Genomic DNA, 15,087 nt, shown 5'->3' with positions numbered 1-15,087 from the left:
TTAATGGGCACATAGTACTCTCAGCAGTGCTTGGTCAGTGTGAGAGCAGGATGATGAACTAGATGAGCCTTTGGCCTGATCCAGCTACAGATATTTTCTTACATTCTTAGCCTCCTTCTCCTCCTTCCGCCCTTCACCCTAACTTCCCAGGGTGGGTTACAGCAATCAAAACACAATGTTAAAATGGCATCTCGCTCAATGTTGTCTGCACTGACTGGCAGCGACTCTCCAGAATTTCAGGCAGGGGATCCTGAAATGCCAGAGAATGAAGCCGAGACCTTCTGCATGCAAGGCAGATGCTGTGACCCACTAGCCTTCCTTTCCACTCAAGAAAAATCAGGTGCCTTCTGGTATGGCATTGTAATGTCCAACCACATAATCTTAGGCTACTTGGAGCCACTGGTGGGGGGGCAGTCTTTCTCAACCATGCCAGGAACATTTCCTTTTACTGGCTTAGGTGTTCTGGCTCCATCCATGATTTTGCCTTACCCTTTTTTCCCTTGGAGAAGCTGATGGGACTTGAGCAGAAGCAGATTTTCCTGATTTTGAGGGATGGAGCTCCCGTTTCCGCCACCCCCCCTTTCAGTTGCGCTGTCAGGACCATTTGACAAGGCTGCATTTATGCTGTTAATTCATGCTATTTATCACTGCTGCCATTATCTCCTCCGTCGCTTCTTCCAAAATTACGGGGTGTGTGTGTCTGGTCCTCTTAATGGTAGTGGTATAGGGGTGTTTGTAAAGGAGACTACAAGGCTACAGTAATGAATTATGTTCCCAAGAACTGTAAGTTTTTTATTAAAGCTGGTTGGGATTTTTTTCTCTCCCCCCCCCAATCCCTTTTTATTCTTCTTTTCAGACTGAATGCCCAATCACCACACAACCGTGAAACCCAAATTGCCTTACAGCTCTCTCATGAACATACTTTTAATCTCGTTGACCTGTCGTTATGCTGCGAGGCATAAATTCAGATTTGGAGATCTTATGTTCCATCATAAATTGGGCTGGCAGTCTTCCGATCAACAGAATAAAACTGTCTCCGACGAGGTGGGTTTTTTATTCGTCGGAGCTGTTCCAGGAGACGAAGCGGAGGTAGAGTCAGCTTTTCTTCATAAACTATCGCTTAAAAAAAAAATAGAAAGAGACTGAGGGAGAGAGAGAGAGAGAGAGAAAGAGAAGCCTAGGCATGAAATTTGTAAGGGGGAGAAAGAGGGGGAAGAAATAAGGAGATGTTTAAATAACATTAATGTCAAACATAAACTTATAGAACGTGGGAAATTCTGAATTAGGGCTGGTGCAGTGGAGGCAGCAGAGGTGGCCACACTTACAACACTGAAGAAATTATGAGGCAGGATTGGGCCGGAGGAGGGAGTTATTATTATTATTATTATTATTTTCCTGCAGCCACCACAAAAGTGAAGGAAGGAGTGCTAATGGATCAGATTCCAATTTCTATGTATAATTCCACACCTCACAAAAGCCTCCATAAGCTGGGAGGAATTCTGCAAAGTGAATATATTACTTTCAAATGGATTCAAGTAGAATTTGCTCCCACAAGAGGAAGTGATGGCCACCAACTTGGATGGCTATAAAAGAGAACTGGACAAATTCACGGCAGAAATAGCTATCAGTGGCTTCTAGCCATGATAGCTACGTTTTCCCTCCACTGTTGGAGGCAGTATGCCTGTGAAGGAACACCAGTTGCTGACAATTGGGGGGGGGGGAGAGGCCTGCCTTTGGGAAATTTAGCACATTTGGGTACCAAGCCGATTTCCGAGAGTTAGTCTATGTAAAACCCTACCCATCATATTTTGCTGGATGAAAGAGACTGGAATTTCTGTACCTTAGTGGTAGAGCATCTGTTCTGCACACAGAATGTCCTGGGTTCAACTCCCAGCATCTCCAGGTCAGGCTGGGAATGTCTGTTTGAAACCCCGGAGAGCTGCTGCCAGTCAGTGTCAACGATACTGGGCTAGATGAACCAGTGGTCTGGCTCAGTAAAAGGGCAGCTTCCTAAAACCCTGTCAAAAATTGCCTGCGCATGAGCTGCACCAGGTGTGCAAAAGAAGATGGTGACTTGCCGCTAAATCCCCTGCCGTCCATGTGCAATCCCATGTGTTTTTACCCCTGCCATATCCCCTTGCTGAAGCTAGTGCATAACTTTTTACGCAGGCCAGGTGCTGTGGCGTCCGCATACATAGCTGGGATTCTTTGGATTGGAACGGTTGCCGGCTCTCCAGTCAGAAACTTAAGTGTTTAATGCTGGTGGGACTTCTGCAGACATAGGGAGGGAGGGAGGGAGGGAGGGAGGCGGGGGGGGGGGAAAGAGCATACTCCTCTGGAAGGAAACCCATAGCAACAGAAATGCAAGGATTCTGAGCTAATTAAATGCAAGGCAGGCAGCATTGCCCCAAGACAGAGTGCAAGCTCTTGCAGCGACACTGTGGGAGGGTGTATGTTTGTGTGTGTTTGGGTCCAGATTAATGACCTAGGGCAGCATTGCTGCAAGTGTGATAGGACCGAGGGTGGGTGTGAGGGAAGCTCCAAGTTGGGCTTAGGGTGACACCCCCCCCCAACACCTTTGGGAAGCAGGAGGGAGGCCTCCAGCCTACTATTAATTAGTCCCCCCGCCCCTCCCCGCTTTCCAGCTTCCTCCTCAACTTAACTAGGAGTTGCCCAGGGTGGCTGAGTGCTCTGCTGATCTTCTCCCCCTTGTTACAAAGAAGGGCTTATCCATGTATATGTGTTTAAAGAAACCTGGGTTGTTTGTTTTTTAAAAAAAATAATTTTAAAAACAATAGGAGCAAAGTCTTCCAGGACTCAGTGGTTAGCACCGAGGGGTTGGCAATCGGGTGCCTGACCCCCCCCCCCTGCATGTCTCCTTCCCTTTCCTAGGTCCTTAAAGTATTTGGGGCACAGGTAGAGATGAAAGAGGGCAAAGATGTTCCATTACACTGTGGTTCATCTTACGCCGAAAATGATGTTATTCATCTTGCTGCCCAGTGTCACAAAATTATACAATTTATTCAACCGATAGCTTAAGTTATGTAATTACATTGTTGTAACATTCTTACACCCCACACATTTTAGTATAAAGGATACAGCATTCAAATATGGGGGGGGAATGTAATAAATCAGGTGTCATTTGAGGACAAGAAAGCAACAACAATAGTGTATATCAATCATATTTGTTGAACTGATTTCTGTTCTGGACATTGGAAGAACAGGTGAAGATCATCTGTTTCCACTCTCATTTTCATCAGAATTCTCTGACACATGCAGCATACATTCACACAAGCTGATTTATAATTTTGAATGTCTCTGGGCAAATTAAGATGGCGAGTAGCCAGCTATGTTGGCATGGGCTGATCAGAGTTGGAACATCTTGAGGTCAGAAGATTGGGAAAAGTCTCTATTGAGATCAGAGTTGTAGCTGGGGAGGCTGTTGTCTCAGAGGTAGTTCTTTGGGAGGGGCATCATGACACCCCACCCTGTTGTGTCCATCTTGCCTGCCCTCCAGTTGGAGGGTGCTGTGGAAAGGATGCAACAGCTATGGGCACCCTTCAAGCCCTGCACCGTTCTAGCGAGTCTTGCAAAGCGGCACTGGCCTTGCAGGGCACTATGAGTGCGCCCCTCAAAGCAGGGTGGCAGTGCATTAAGAGGAGAGGTGAAAATGGAAATGCAGTCAGGGAAGTGAGGTCTGCCTGCAATATTCAATAGTTCCTTGGACTTAGCAGGGCCAGAATAACGAGGTGCAGCGCTTGAGACAGGAGGACTAGTTGCTGGTGTGGGAATCAGCCGGGATCCCCACACCACATGATCCTGAGGTGAGAGGGATCTCATGCCTCTTCATGCCTTACACCTTATAAACTCCCCGTGAGCTAAAATCTACCTGTAAACAAATATGCCCCTTTCCTCCTTTTTTCCCTGACTCCTCAGGCATATTTTCATTTCTGTTCCAGTCGTTCTGCCAGTAATCTCCCTGGCTGGCACCGTTCTCCCTTCCCCTCGTGAGCTCCTGTGGGCCTTCCACGTGGAGCGCATAAAGCCCCGTCGCTCAGCGCTATCTGACTAGTTTTAATCATAGCGTTTTCCATTTAATTAGGAGGGAAGGCACACTTTGCATATTAATATGCATACAGCGCAGCTCTCGCCTCCCTGAGCATTTGAGAGGGGGCTTTGGGGAGGAGGGCTTTCCCAACTTGAAAGCGGTGACATATGTGTGATAATCAAGCAGATTTTAATTTATTTATTTACTTATCAGTTGCATTTATATCCCGCCTTCCCTCCAGGGATCTCAAGGTGTGGTGCACATAGTTCTCTGCACCCCTCCTCCAGTCCCTCTTTTATCCTCACAACAACACTATGAAGTGGGCTAGGCTAAGAGACGGGGACCATCCAAAGGTCACACCTAGTTGAGCTTCACGGCTGAGTGGGGTCTCTCTGTCCAGTGCAATCTCTCTGTCCGACACTCTATCCCAGGGGTCAGCAACCTTTTTCAGCCATGGGCCGGTCCACTGTCCCCCAGACCTTGTGGAAGGGCCGGACTATATTTAAAAATAAATAAATGAACGAATTCCTATGCCCCACAAATAACCCAGAGGTACATTTTAAATAAAAGGACACATTCTACTCATGTAAAAACATGCTGATTCCCGGACCGTCCACGGCCCGGATTGAGAAGGCAATTGGGCCGCATCTGGCCCCCGGGCCTTAGTTTGCCTACCCCTGCTCTATCCACTACAGTGCATTGGTTATCACAGGCTTTTCTCCTGCCCTGCTCAAACACAGCCTAAAATGTGCATGGGCTCTGCAGTATAGAATCATAGAATTATAGAGTTGGAAGGGACCACAAGAGTCATATACTGTAGTCCAACCCCCTGCAATGCAATCTGGAGATACTTAATAGTTCTGCCGCTATTCTGCTGCTACATACAGTCTTTTATGCCTTCCGCCTTGCTGATTCTTGAGCTACCAGTGTCTTCAAAGCAGTTTCCATCTCATTTCCAGTCCCTGGTATCTCCAGGAAATGTACCCAGTCTGAAACCTTGGAGAGCTGCTGCCACCCAGTGTAGACAATGCTGAGCTAGATGGACTAATGGTCTGACGAAGGCATCTTCTTTTGTAGGATAAGCTGCTTCCACTCCTCCTTGAGCTAACCTCTATTCTGCACTGCTAGTATCTTCACGGGACACCCCCCAACCCCAACCCCCCATTTTTCTTGAATCAGAAGCACTAATTCAGCTCTCCTTGCCTCTCTCAGCACATCCAGATCCTGATCTGAGTCTGTTCCAAGAATGACTGGGTCCACCTGGAACAGCGTTACTTATTTTTATGTTTAAAGGAAAGAGCCTTATCAGTATAAGGCAACTTCCTGCATCTTCTGAAAAATGTACCTTTTTGTCTTCAGCTTGGTGGCCAGCAAGGGAACGGGATCCCATTTGGCTTCATGCTGAAGATGTCCCCACCACCACTCGCCTCCCATCACCCACCGACTTACTGAATCCTATTCTTGGCCTTAATCTTCCATCATGCCAGGCATCCCCCACTCAAAACAGCTGCTTCTAGAACCAAACCAGCCACTCTGTAGCGTGCAATTGAGTCTACAATTTGTAAGGAAGGCCACGGCCACTCCTGCTTGGGCTCATTGGGTGCAGCAATGTTTTTTTGCCAAACAGGTCATAGCGATCCAGCGTAGATCACTCAGCGTAGATCACTCAGGCCCCGGAGGGTGATGGAAGTGTTGCTATTTATACAGAGGGCACGTCACAGAGTTCTATGAAGTAGAACCGGTTTGGTCGGAGGCGAGCAAGAGTGGATAGGATCAACAACTGTCTGAGAAAGGAGCTCAAGCCACAAGCACCGATTCGAATCTCTGGTAGCATCAGATTTCAAGCAAATTTTATGCTGCTGTTTTGTCACTCCAGAGCCAGCTTTTCTCAACCTGTGGGTCCTCATATGTTGTTGAACTACAACTCCCATCACCCCTAGCCTGCAAGGCCAGAGCTCAGGGATGATGGGAGTTGTAGTCCAACAACGTCTGGGGACCCACAAGTTGAGAACCACTGCGTCCAGACTATGGCCACTTCCTAAGGACCTCTTTATTGAGCCTTCGTCCTGATTTGTTTGCTGGGAGCTTAGAGGACAGCCATACCTGCAACATACATGGCTGCTCCCTCAAAGAATCCTGGGAACTGTAGTTTGTTAAGGGTGCTGAGAGTTAGACTGCTATTCCCCCTTACAGAGCTATAATACAATCACTCTTCCCAGAGGACTCTGGGTTGTGTAGCTCTGTAAGGGCAATGAGGGGTCTTGTCACAAATCTCAGCACCCTTAACAACAGTTCCCAGGATTCTTTGGGGAAAGCTATGACTGTTTAAAGTGGTATCATAGTTCAGTGCATGGCACCATAGACTCTGGAATATCATTATGGTAGAAAAACTGACCTCCACAAAACTTGCTGAAGGAAAAGCTAAACCAATGGACTTCTTTGCAGTCATGTGCATGTGCATGGATTATGCCAGAGCAAATAAAAACTAACAAGGTCACAAGCTTTTCTCCAGCTTTAGTTTTCTACTGAAAAAGCAACCATGAACATTTTTACAATTCTTCTGCGTAGTCCTAAGCTACATGTGCTATTTTCTCAAACTATGTACACCAAGTAGTCTGAGACGGGGTAGGGAGACTGTTATTGTTTTTGTTGTTGTTGTTGCTGCTGACATGTTACGACGATTATCCCCAAAAATTCTATATTTTATGGAAGTAGATTTGATGCACAAGAGCTCTCAATGTGCTATAATTTCACAACCTGAATTTGCCAGTATGTGATTGAATTCCACTTGGAAATCACAACAGCCTGAAAGCACACTGAGAGCCTTTCAGAAAGAGAACTTCCTACATGACAGTGGTCAGCAACTAAAACTGGACATTTTCTCTAATAATAATAATAATAATAATAATAATAATAATAATAATAATAATAATATATTTATACCCCGCCCATCTGGTTGGGTTTCCCCAGCCACTCTAGGCGGCTTCCAACAAAATATTAAAATACAATACAAATATTAAAATACAATAGTGGCTTGCCCCCACGCCCAAAAGAACCCAAGACATGGGCAAAAGGTCTCTTTGAACTGCAACTTTGTAAGAGGGCTTTTAACACAGAGAAAAGGCAAGTAAGCGGTGATACGATGTAAGTTTAAGTACCGTATTTTTTGCACCATAACACTCACTTTTTTCCTCCTAGAAAGTAAGGGGAAATGTCTGTGCGTGTTATGGAGGAAATGCCTACGGGTGGCATGCCTACGGATTTTCCTCCTCTAAAAACTATGTGCGTGCTATGGTCGGGTGCGTGTTATAGAGCGAAAAATACGGTAATTATGCATGGCATGGAGGAAGTGGATAGAGAAAAGGTTTTCTCCCTCTTCCATAATGCTAGAACTCATGGACATCCAAGGAAGCCAGGACTTCCTTGGAAGTCCCAGGACAAAGAAAAATAAGTAGTTCTAGAAGCACATAGTTCCACTATGGAACTCTCCCACAGGAGACAGTGATGGCTTTAAAAGAGGATTAGACACATTCATGGAGGAGAGGGATCTCCTAGTTGCTATCTATGATGGCTATGCTCTGTCTCCATATCTAGAAGTAGTATGCTTCTGAATACCAGTTGCTGGAAACCATAGGAGGGGAGAGTCTTCTTGCACTTAGGTCCTGCTTGTGTGCTTCCCACAGACATCTGGTTGGCCACTGTGAGAACAAGTTGCTAGACTAGACGAGCCATTGGCTTGATCCAGCTTCTGTTCTTATGCTGGGTGCTGTTCTATTGATGCTTCCTCGTTCCTTCCTCCCCAATGTGTTCCGGCAGGGCTCTTCTTGCATTCTTATCTTCTTAAGGGGAAGACACTGGCTGATCTTCTGCTTGGCTGTGTCTGTCTGTCTGAGTGGCTGTTTTGCATCATAACTGGTATGTGAGTGTGCCTTTCCGCTGTGTTTACAAACACATGTTTCCACTTGACGATTTACGGAGCTCGCTACTTCAAACAACTTATGTAGACCGCAGAGGGTTGACCCAGTGGTGGGGGAGCATATGGCCTTCCATATGTCGTTGAGCTCCCAGCAGCCAGCATGGCCAATGGTAAGGGATGATGGGAGCTGTAGTCCAGCAACATCTAGAGAGCCATGACTTCCCCACCCCAGAGACTTGGGTCTTTGTAGGAGGATATATGGCTACATCCATGGCTATTCATAGTAGCCAACGGCTACTAGCCATGAGGGCTATGTTCTAGCTCTGCTGCCAGAGGTCATATGCATCTGAATACCCATTGCTGGGAATTCCAAGTAGGGAAAGCACTGTTTCGTCCTCTCGGGCTTCCCACTGGGACATCTGGTTGGCCACTGGGAAAACAGGATGCTGGACTAGATGAGTCTTTGGGCTATCCTTATGTTCTGATAAATAACAGAAGGAAAGGGCTCTTGCCTTCATGCCCTGTCTGGGGCTTCCCAGAGGCACCTATGTAGTCACTTTGAGAACAGAATGGGCCTTTGACCTGATCCAACAGCTCTTCTTATGTTCTTAGGCAGATGGTCTTGCACAAGCTATCTTGGGCTAGTTGCCTTGGTGGACTTACCTGCAAGTCTGCCTTAAGGTATCTATGCTTAGGAGCTAGGCTGAGTTAAACGTTAGGCTCACTACTCTGGTGCAAGTGTACATTTTCCATTGTCGTTGGTCGTGCCTGAGCAGCATATGTTTTCCCCCTTTAAAAAATGCATGTGGGGGAATTCAGCCTAGGAAGTGGCCCTTTGGGATCAAGCTGTTACAGAGCTTTCTTTAATCTTTCTAAGATCAGCGATTTGTGCCTGGCGGCCGTGGCTTTCTTCCCTCTCCACCCAGCAACAGCTGCTGTGGGCCATCTGCACCAGTAGCCTAATACACCACTCAAAGTAGTAACCAATTGGCAAATGTCAGGCAGTCAGTGGCACAGAATGGCACAGTGGCACAGAATACTAACCTGGCTAGTATTTGGCCTGGGCTGAGCACGCTGAAAGCCTCTGCTTCACCTGTTCTAGGGGTTTTAGAGGGTTACAACGGGAAGACCTGTGAGGCTTTAAGCTGGCGAAGAACGAAACTAAGCCTGCAGCCGCTGCCTAGACAGAATATGTATGCATTCCAGAACCTATATTAATACAGTGGTACCTCTGGTTATGTACTTAATTCATTCCGGAGGTGCGTTCTTAACCTGAAACTGTTCTTAACCTGAAGCACCACTTTAGCTAATGGGGCCTCCCGCTGCTGCTGCCGTGCCGCCGCTGCACAATTTCTGTTCTCATCCTGTAGCAAAGTTCTTAACCCGAAGTACTATTTCTGGGTTAGTGGAGTCTGTAACCTGAAGCGTATGTAACTTGAAGCGTATGTAACCCGAGGCACCACTGTATACTATCTTTCACATTAATACACCTTCCTTCTCCCAAAGAGCTGTGGGCCATGTATTGAGGGTTCCTGTAGCCATTTGGACATGTCAAGTATAATCTTTTTGGGGCATCACAAGTGAAAGCTGCATAGGGTGGAACCTTTGTTATACCCCTCCCCTGCTCAAATTCAAGTTTAGTACAACCCTCAACGAAGGTTTTGAGTTGTTTTTTAGCATTGTACTTGAACACTCAAGCAGCCTCGTTGATACTCAGGTGAAGCAAGTGAGTGCTTACTTATCCTTAATCAAAGCTAACTTGAGCCTTGCCTTGGGTAATTCATTGGGCCAGTTCTCACAAGGGCCTGCAAATGAGCCTCCATGTGGCAAGAAGCCTTCTGTTTCCTGTACTGGCTGTTGCTTCTGAGAGCTGCTACAGGCACCTAGTATTATCAGAGAGAAGCCACTTATCCCAGGAAGAACGTAAGAAGAGCCCTGCTGGATCAGGCCAAAGACCCATTTGGTCCAGCATCTTGTTCTCACAGTGGCCAACCAGATATGGGAACCCCAAATGCAGGACCTGAGCACCACAACTCTCTCCCCACTTGTGATTCCCATCAACTGGGATTCAGTGGCATACTGCCTCCAACAATGGAGAAAGGACATAGCCATTGTGGCTAGTAGCCATTGATGACCTCGCCCATGAATTTGCCTATACCTCTTTTAAAGCCATCCAAGTTGGTGGCCATCTTGTGGGAGCAAATTCCATAGACTGACTGTGACGATTGTATTGCAATGCTGAGAAGGGAGGACTATTGTAGGTTTTGCCCATGTTCTTTTGCTGCTTCTCAGTTGAACTGGAGCATGTCATGTCATGGCACTGACCCGGGTTAGCCACCGTCGAGGAAGTCCATCAGTGCACCAGGGTGTTTGTTTGTTTTCTTGCAGAAAGCCAAAGACTCTCCAGCAGCAGCCAGAAGGAGAGGCTTGCCTAGAGTTAAAGGAGCAAGGAGTGGGAGGAGGAGATGAACCAGCATCTCCTGAGCCTCAGGGAAGAAGCCATCCCAATAATCATGCCATCCGCCCTCTTATTCTACCTGAGGCCTCATCCATCTGGTACATTCACTTTTCAGCTTGCATCAAAGAGGGTAATTAGGAAATCAGTCCAAGCAAACAGGTGCCCAAATGACACTCTTCAAATGCAGAAAACAGATGCCAGTCATAACCCAGGCTTGAATGGACATAGCTGGACCAACTTACAGGGTATGTATGTTAGATGGGGAAGTGTCCTGGCTCAGTGGCAGAGCATCTGCTTTGCATGGAGCAAGTCCCAGGTTCAGTCCCCAGCAGCATCCCCAGGTAAGGCTGGGAAAGATCCTTCGTCTGAAATCCCAGAAAGTGGCTGCCAGTTGGTGTAGAATATATTCAGCTAAGCAGACTAAAGGTCTCGTTTGGAATAAGGCCGTTTCCTAGGTTTGCATATCTTAAGGGAAGGGCCTTAGTTCAGTAGCAGAGCATCCGCTTTGCATGCAGGAGGTCTGGGGTTTAGTCACACCTCCAGGGAGGGCTAGGAATGCTCCCTGGCTGAAAACCCCTGAGAGTCACTGCCAGCCAGTTTGGACAAGACTGAGCTAAATGGACAAATGCTCTGGTTCAGGAGAAGGCAGCTTCCTGTGCTCCTAGGTACCAACAGGCCGCGACATGTCACCCCAGTCACGGGGCAGTGTGGGAAGGCGGGCGGCCTGTATCTTCTTTCATGTCTGCTTTCCTTCCTTCCTCCCTCAACCTCCAGATTTAACTAGGTTCTCCCCCCACCCTCCGCCGCACGCACACACACACACACACACACACACACCTCCAAGCGATTATAATTATAGATGTTTGCCAAACCAGTTTCGCTCCCCACCTCTGCTTTCGAAAGAAACAGCGGAGGGCGAGCGGGCGGAGGGGGGTTGAGGGCAAACCACAAGAGAGGAGGCGAGAGTCGGTTTCTGGGCGTGCCGGAGTCTTGAGCGTGGGTGCAGGATTCCCCTCTTCCGAGAAGGCAGCTCTTGTTCCCCTCTCTCTATGCCGAGGGCGGCTGGCACGATAAAAGGAAGGGAGCCAAGCCAAGCGCATAAGCTGTCTCCCTCTCTCCGCTGGGGGAACCTTCATCCTTGCACTTGACAGCTCCGGATTAAAAAAAAAAAAGGCCACAAAACAAAGAAGATAAAAAGAGGAACCCTGTTCCTTTAACACTTTGTGGTTTAGTGCTTTAGAGGTGTGGTAGCAGGCATGGCAATGTTTCATAAATCCTGGGGTTCTTTTTTGGGGGGGCTACTCAAGCACCTCAACCCCCTCCTGCTTGTTAAAACTGGTTAACGCCATCCAGTGCCTCTGGCTTTCTTTCTGGTTGCTCATCCCCTTGTCAGCCACAATTTTATTCATCGCATCAGCTGTGGTTGGGGAGGTGAAGGGTAGTGGGGTGGGGTGGGCATTCTGTGTAACAGGAAATATTTTTTTAAAAATGCTTTCAAATTCTTCGCACTTCCCAAAGAGAGTTGTATTCTGTAACATAACAAAATCATGCAAATGCACATAGCTTCTATTATTTTGCATTATTTTGCTATTTTTTTACTATTTTTGCACGACTTGCTTTGGTTTGGGTAATCATTTTTCAAGGGAGGAAAAGATCATGACTTAAGGACCTCATGCAGAGTGGGCAGTGAGAATGGGGTGTGGGGCAGACAAGGGTCTTGCGGGTGCCCTTTTCCTCAATTTAAAAGCACATAGAGCTGAAGGAGGAGGTTGGAAGAGTGATGCTCTTTCCCATTTTCTCTTTCAATTCTATGTGCTTTTCAATGCTCATATTAATTTGACTGGATCTGACTTTAACTCAGAACCCTGGGGGAAGAAAAATGTGTGCACTCATAACTTTCTCTCTTTCTGTCTTGTTGGGAGGGAGTTGGGGGAGAAGTGACCAGAGCAGCTTGTGCCTGTGGCACTCATTCAAAAATCAAAATGTGCCTGCAGGCCTAAAAAAAATTGTTGCACATGCACACACAGCACTTTACAAGGACTATTATCTGTTCCTCTGGTCCATGGGAAGGAAAATTGGATGGGAGGCATTTTTTTGAAAGAGGTGCTTGTCAAAATTGCTAGTGATCAAGACCACCACCTTATTTGGGATGGGATGGGGGGCAGAATAACAATGTTTTTGTGCTGAAACAGGGTTACAGAATCTACCGCACTGGGACTGCAGCTCCTATCACAACTGATGTTTGCCCAGGGTGGCTGGGGCTGATGGGAGATGGAGTCCAATAACATCATCTGGGGAAGGGGGAGGGGGACTTTCCCCATCTCTGTGCTGGTCAGTGTTCAAAGTGAGCGACTCTCATCCATGACCCTGCAGAGTGGTCAGTATGGATGTCTGGCCAAGTCTTACACCATACATTTAGGAACATAAAAATGTGTTGGGGTCATCTATCCCAAGCATCCCGTTCTCACTGTTGTCAACCAGATGCCTGCGAGAAAACCCACAAGCAAGACCCGAATGTAAAAGCGATCTCCCCTTCTGTGTCATTACTGCCTCCAGCTGTGCAGGTACAGCATAACCACCAGAGCATAGCCAATGCACATTTAAAGCACATGACTCCCCCCCCCAAAAAAAAATTCCTAGGAGCTCTAGTTCCCCTCCCCAGTGCTCCATTTCACAGCACTGTGAGCAAACTACATGTAGTTCCCAGGGAATGTCTGCTGCCTGGAACAGTGTACAGCTGCTGCCAGTCTGTGCAGACATAACTGAGCTAGATGGACCAGTGGCCTATAAGGCAGTTTATTATGCTCTCTTTAAAAAACTGCTTAGACATCAGCTTGGAGGATCACCACACCCCAACCCTACTATCAAGTGTGCATGTGTATACAGTGGTACCTCGGGTTACATACGTTTCAGGTTACAGACTCCGCTAACCCAGAAATAGTACCTCGGGTTAAGAACTTTGCTTCAGGATGAGAACAGAAATTGGGCTCCGGTGGCGCGGCAGCAGCAGGGGGCCCCATTAGCTAATGTGGTGCTTCAGGTTAAGAACAGTTTCAGGTTAAGAACAGACCTCCGGAACGAATTAAGTACTTAACCCGAGGTACCACTGTATTGGGCAGGGGGTGGGTGTTCAGTAGCGTTCCCATTTCAGTTCCTTTTATACATTTTTGTTTTCCCTGGGGAGGGAAAGGAGAGGGTGAGTGAACTCGCCCACTAAGCCACATCGGGTTATATTAGGAGTGGCAAAGAGTGGAGGGAGACCGTGAGGGTGTCTGGGGGCGCCCGAAAGCAGCTGTCAGTTTTGGGGTTGTTGTCTTCCCCCCCCCCAAGGGCTGTTTGAATCGCACCTAGGTGGCATCCGGTTGGCCCTTTGAGATCCAAACAGAAATTTGCAGCAAGCAGTGAAACCGCAGCCGGTGGATGGGTGGGTGGCTTCGTTCTCTCGCCTCCTTGGGCCCTGATCCGGTGCCACGTGGAACCCCCTCGTCCCCAAAAGCGAAGCAACGCGCGGAGCAGGGCGCGCAGGCAGGCAAAGCCGGGAGTTGCTCTGGCCGCTGGCGAAGCTCGCCGAGCGAGGAGGCTGCTTAGCTGGCTGCCTGCCTCCGCCTCGTCCTGCTGCGCGCCCCGGGGGCGATGGGGCTGCTTGGGAGCGCGCCTCCTTCCTGCCCGCCCGCCTGCTTTCCTTCCTCCGTCTGGCCCGGCCGGCTCCAGGCGACCGGGGGCGGGAGGCCTGGAGGAGTTTCCAACCGCGGCGGCGGCGGCTGAAGCAGGGTCTGCGCCGCCCTCTGGGCTCCGCCGCTCCTCTCGCCGGGTTATTTATTACCTCTCTCCCGCGGTGGCGGCGGCGGCGCGGCGGCTCCGGGGCGGCTGCCAAGCTGCCGGGGGAGGCGGCGGCGGCGGAGAAAGGGACCCCGCGCAAGGGGATCCGGAGCAACGACGCCTCCCCAACAGTTCCAGCTAGCCAAACTTTCTTAGCAGGGCTTTCTCGGAGGTGGGACTCTATATTATTTCTGAAGCCAACTCACTCCCCGTTTCCCCACCATCGGAAGCTAAGATTCATACATTGCCTAAGTATACAGTATTGCTTGTTATCGGAAAAGAAAGAAACAGCTTGGTTCCTCCCTTCTTTCAGGGACGACCAGCTGGTGGACAGGAATTCAAGGGTGAAGCCTTGTTTCCTGGGCATAGAGGCGGAGAGTTGCTGCACCTGTTGGATTTCTGCTTGTTACCCTATGAGCGAAAAAAATAAAGCAGGGTTGGGGAACCTGATCTCTCCCAATGTGCACAGCGACTGGGGGTGATGGGGTGTTGCTGTGTTGGCAACGTCTGGAGGGCCACCCAGTTGCCCATCTCTGCACTAAAGGCTTGAACAGCTGACAGAATTTGTTTGCCAGCATCTTGTGCCTTTGGAGGTGGGCCAGTTAATGAGCCAGAGCTCTTATCTTCCCTGTAAAGCAAAAAATTGATTTTATACCAGTTTATGTAGGAACATAGGGATGCGGGTGGCGCTGTGGTCTAAACCACAGAGCCCAGGACTTGCCGACCAGAAGGTTGGCGGTTCGAATCCCCATGATGGGGTGAGCTCCCGTTGCTCAGTCCCAGCTCCTGCCAACCTAGCAGTTCGAAAGCACGTCAAAGTGCAAGTAGATAAATAGGTACTGATCC

At 48.4% G+C, this 15,087-nt stretch overlaps 1 protein-coding gene and 1 long non-coding RNA gene across 3 annotated transcripts in view; one reads left to right on the top strand and one right to left on the bottom strand.

The window, feature by feature from the left end:
- Window positions 1-15,087, top strand: part of SAMD11 (sterile alpha motif domain containing 11) — a 333,961-nt gene that overhangs the window by 125,808 nt on the left and 193,066 nt on the right. The gene's annotated exons all lie outside the window — the stretch shown is intronic.
- Window positions 909-5,768, bottom strand: LOC308591163. Its single transcript, XR_014010009.1, has 2 exons — window positions 5,498-5,768; window positions 909-1,177 (listed from the first exon to the last, which is right to left on the bottom strand). It is a non-coding gene; the product is annotated as an uncharacterized lncRNA (long non-coding RNA).

Source organism: Podarcis bocagei, assembly GCF_964188305.1.
Source record: "Podarcis bocagei genome assembly, chromosome: 7".
Taxonomy (NCBI): Eukaryota; Metazoa; Chordata; class Lepidosauria; order Squamata; family Lacertidae; genus Podarcis; species Podarcis bocagei.
Note: the sequence above shows the minus strand (reverse complement) of the source record. Positions and strands in the feature narration are given on the sequence as shown.